Below are 5,090 nucleotides of genomic sequence, written 5' to 3'. Positions count from 1 at the left end.
TTCAGCTGTGATTCACACTTTATCTCCCCTTCTGTCTGAACGGTTTCCAGCCCTGCTGCCAAGGAGTTTGGGGGTTTATTAATGAGTTTTCAAGGAAACTCACAAGTTGCACAAAGTTAGAAATGTGAATTTACATCCTTGGAAAGGGGCTTTGCACTGGCAGCTTCTGCAGGGGGTCAGAGTTCGGGAGGGGATTTGGGAGGGCTGGGAAGCCAAGAGAAAATCCAACCCCAGCTTTAGGATTTTGCAAAGATGCAGCAGACTCTGGCAGTTCTGAAAAGAAAATAATTTCTTTTTTCTTTTTTAATGATGGTGTTAATTGGCACATTGCCTCATGGAACAACACCAACAACAAAGGAGTAGGACACTCCTTTTTTCAGTAGAAAAATTCCAATCCTCTCAGTCCCAGAGCTTCCCCTGGGGCCCAGATGTTGCTGTCATGTGCATTTTGGACTCACCCTGTGTAATTGTCACCATGGAAGTGTTGCTCTCAAGTGTCGGGGCTTCCCATCCTTGTGCAGAACATGGAATGTTGTCCCTGGGTTTTGTGTTGAGGTTCCCCTGGTTTGCTGCCCCTCGGGCGCCGTTTCCGTTCACGACTTGGTCTTGGCTGCAAATCCTTTTTTTCCATGTGGGGTTTACAAAGAATAAACATTTTCTTGCAGATAAAAAGAAATAATTTTAATTTTTTTTTTTTTTTTTCCTTTTTAACTGCCCTGCCTTAGAAGCACCAAGGCCACGTTTGGGTTGTTACTCCAGGTAAGTTTTTCCTTTTGCAGCAGCGAAACAGGAGGTAGAGCAGCTGGTTTTTGGGTTCCTTTATAAAATTGGCAACTTCCCCTGTCTGTGGGCTCTAAAAGAAGAGGAAAACAGGTAAATTTAAATTCCTTGAGAACTGCAGAACTCTGTAAGTTTGGCCTCTGCCCTTTCCATTCTTCCTGCAAAAGCACTGTCCCTTTCCAGACAAAGAAGTAGCAGCTTCTCCCTGGTTCTCTGTGTTGTAAAATCTTTTCCTGGCAATCCTGCAGTTGGATGTGGGGTGAATGACCTGGATTTTCCCTTCTGGCTTTGGCTCCTGGGCTGCATTTGGCCTCCAGGTAAAATCCTTCAGGAACCAGGAAATTCCAACCTCCTCTACCCAGGATCCTGCTGGAGGCACTGCCAGGGCTTCCCTGAGGAAGAATTATTATTATTATTAAATTATTCTATTTTTTTTTTATTTTCAATTTATTCTTTTTAGTTTTTAATCTTTTTTTAGTATTTATTTTATATTATTATTTTATTTTTACTATTTTTTATTATTATGCCACCACCACTGTGAGGTACTCACACACAGATTATTTCCAATCAAACCTCATCCTGCATGAATTTGGAATTTTTTTACGCATCTCCCACCCAGGTCCAATGGAATTACTCCTTCAGGAAAGGTGGGAATCCGTGCAGGCACCAGCACAAGTGGAAGGAGCTCATTCAAGCATCAAATCTCCCAGCCAAGCCCTGGATCCTGAAATATTTAAATGTCTGGAATGGAAAATCTCTTAATGACTCATCAGAAATTCTGCCTGGCGGGGGAGTTCAGGTCTGCAGCGGGGTCGCCCCGGGGCTCTGGGGAGTTCCCCAGTCAGTGCTGGGATGTTGCTGCGGGATGAACGCTCTGGGGAGAGCTCCCGAGGGAAACTGAGGCACCCAGAAGTTTTTCCAGCAGGATTTGTGCGTGATGGATTCGGTATCTCTGGGTTTCTCCTCGCTGCAAGTGGAGCAGAAAGCCGTGGTGGTTCTGCTTTTAATATTTCACAGAAAGCTCCTTCAGCCGGAGGATTCATTCCGGAGCTGTCTCCTCCAAAGCCCTCTCACCTCGGATCAAACTCGGGACTTGTTTTCCCTTTTTTTTTCCTTTTTTTTTTCTTTTTTCTCCCCCCCTTTCCCCCTCCTTTTTTTCTTTTTTTTTTTTCTTTTTTTCCCCCCGTTTTCCCCCCCTTTTTTCCTTTTAACTCACGTTTGAAAGTTGTTTACCTGCCCCCACCTTGCCTCCAGCACCCTGGAACTGCACTCTGCAATTGCTCCTTGGAAAAACTGACTCCAAGACAAGCCAAAAAAAGGTTCCTTTTGGCATTTCCTGCTGCTTCCACTCCCGTGCCCAGGAGCTGCTCCAAACATTTTATTATCGAGCACATTGGGGCGCAGCAGATGGATTTTCTGCACTCCAGAACCCAAGAATCTCCTTCCAATAACACGGAACGGGCGCCTGATAGAAAATCCAAGGGAAATTCCTCTGTGTCCTGGCCCCAACAGCCACGAGAGGGCCCAGGACGCCTTGGATGAGCCTGGAGAGCAAATCCTGAGCCTTCCCCAGCCCCACAGGATGGAAAAAGTTCCTTTTTTTTCCCTAACCATGACATTTGAACGTCACTTCGTGGTCTTCTTCTTGTGTGAAGGAGCAGGGAATTTATCTGGGAAGCCCGGGGAGCTCAGAAATCCTTGGATTTGTGCTCAGGTTTTCGCCCCGGAGAGGGAGAGCCCCATCCCACAGCAGCGTTCCCCTGTTCCCAGATCCCAAATTCTGCCTCCCCTCCTTGAGCTTCCCCAGGAATAAAACCCCAAAAGCCCGGCTGGATTCGTATCCAGGCTCCGGGGATTCCATGGATCCGGGGATGAAAAGGGAGCTGCCCTTTCCTGAGGGCACTTTCCCATGGCTTTGGCACAACTTGCAGCAAAATGAGACCTCGGGGCTCTTTCCAGCTGGGATTTCCAGGCAAAAATCATCCCTTCAAAGCGTCACAGGGATGGTTTTTCCCAGGGGCTGGTTTGGATTTGCTGGATTTGGGTGGGTTTCACTCACCTGGCTTAAGGTGTAGATGGGAGTGGCAGCAACTGTGCCTCGCAGATTTTTGTTATTGAGGATTGCTAAAGCCTGATACTCTGAATTTTGTGTCTCTGAGGTTTGAAAGTGTATTTGCCTCTTCTCTTTCACGTGGTCTACAGAGGGAAGCTTCAGTGAGTGTCTGGCTGTTGGTCTGTCTGCTGCAGCTTCACTTTTAATCCAGTCTGATATTTCAATTAAAACGGGCACCAGAGCAGTGATGCTGAGGGAACTCAAGCTCCTGCAGCCCCCGGGGACAGGGGGAGGTGACAGAGGAGGGAGGGGACACGCTCAGGTGCTGCAGGAGCAGCTTCCAGCAGGAGATGCCGGGGATGCTGCAGGTGAGGCTGTTTGTGCAATTACTGTGTTAAAGCCTCTTTAAAACAAACAACAACAAATTAACTTTATTCCTTCTCAGGCAGCAGCTCTGCCTTGTGTGCTCTGCTTTTGAGGCACAGAATCTGCTCTGGTTTGCTACAAAAATTTAATTTTGGATGTGGGGCTGCAGAGGGTCGGGGCCAGTTTTGAAAGCAGAAGTTGTGGCTTTAATGCCACCTCCCTGGGGATGGGCACTGCCCTTCTCCCTGCCGGCTCACCCACCTGGAAAATGGGATTTTTGTTTCCTGCCTTCTCAGGGAAATATTTGAATGCTTCCTCCGTGTTTGCCTCTGCTTTAGAAGTTTGGAGCCTTGTGGAAATTCAGTCATTCCGAGGGGACTTCACTGGGCCTCAACTTCCAGGACAGGTTCAGGGGGAGGAATTTCTCTGGCAGATATTTTGTGCAGTACTTGGCCTCCTCCTGTGTCTTACCTTACCCACAGCAGCAAAATTTCAGTAACTACAAAAGGAAGACTTAAATGATGCCTATTTTAAATCAAATAGTCTGCTATCTTCTGGTCCTTGGCTTTATAATTGGTTCCTGATGAAACGGGAACATTTCCTGCTCGTGTTTTCCAGCATTGATGTTTACCAGCAGTTACATAAACCAACATAATCGATCCCCCCTGCCCTGAGCTGAGTTTGTGTTGCAGTTTCTGTGTTTCAGCTGCCTTGGCCGTGCCTGCCCTGCCCTGAACCAGCTGAGGAGTCAAGGAAGCAGAAAGAAGAGCGGGGAAGAAACTCCCCAGAGCTGATCCCAGCTGGAAGAGCCGCTCTGGGTGACTCTGCAATGACTTCATCTGTTCTGTCACGGCTCTTAGAAGAGCAACTGGCCAGGGACTGCCACTCCTGCCTGGCAGAATGCTTTGGGCTCCCCTTGGCACTGGGTTTTTTAATTCTTTCTGAATTCCTGGGGCTCTGAGCACAACTGCACAGTCCCCAAGCCAAAACCATCCCTGGGCTGAGCGATCCGGCCTGACAGGTGGGAGCTGTTCCCTCCCAGGTGGGCTCTGTGCAGCTCAGCTCCGAGCAGCAGCAGCTCCCTCCTCTCCCTCATTCCAGAGGAGTTTGTTCACCTGGCTGGACCTCTCGTCTCCCCTGGTTTTGCAGCTGATGGAGTTCCAGCCTGCTGCAAGTTCAGAGTCTGTCTTGATTGCATTTTGGATTGCAGGGCTGCCAGGAACACAATCTCTCTCTCTCTGGAAATGACTGAGCCGTGTGTTTGGCAGTTAATAATCTGCATAATTACAGTTCTAGCAGCAGATCCAGTGCCTTCAGAAGGTGCAGTGGAATCTGAACACCTTCCTCCCTCTCTGCCTTGCAATGGTATTCATTTATTCCTCCCCTAAATGGCAACAGAATTAATTCTGGAGCCACCTGTTGCTTGAAGTGGAGCCAGTGGATTAATAAAAGCCTTAATTAATAGAGGCAGCAAATGCTGCCTAATGATTGTTTGCTTCAGAGTTAATGTTTGATTGGGGAAGGTCATCTGCAAAGCCTGGGGGGGTAACCTGGCCGTGTAAGAGCAGCTGAGGGCACAATTCATTCACTTCTCCTCGGGATCAGCCCTGGAGCTCCCCACTGCTCTCTCCTGAGCATCCCAAAGAGCCCGGAGGAGCCTGGAGGAGGAACTGCTCTGCCACGGGACAGCTGCAGGCCCACAGGTCACAGGCTGAACGACCACATTCCAGAGGTGCAGGGGGAAGCAGGGGACGCTGCTTTATGCCCACAGTCTGTGCTGAAATGATGGCAGAAATGCCTCACAATAATCTGTGCTGCAAAGCCCTGCCTGGGCTGGGAGGTGGCACCCCAAATCCTCTGCCTTGGCTGGGAGGCATCACCCCAAATCCTC

This window comes from Corvus kubaryi, unplaced genomic scaffold (genome assembly GCF_017639235.1).
Source record: "Corvus kubaryi isolate FWS band 111438036 unplaced genomic scaffold, C.kubaryi_AGA036_p1.0 split3-37304, whole genome shotgun sequence".
Taxonomy (NCBI): domain Eukaryota; kingdom Metazoa; phylum Chordata; class Aves; order Passeriformes; family Corvidae; genus Corvus; species Corvus kubaryi.
This window is presented reverse-complemented; position numbering follows the sequence as displayed.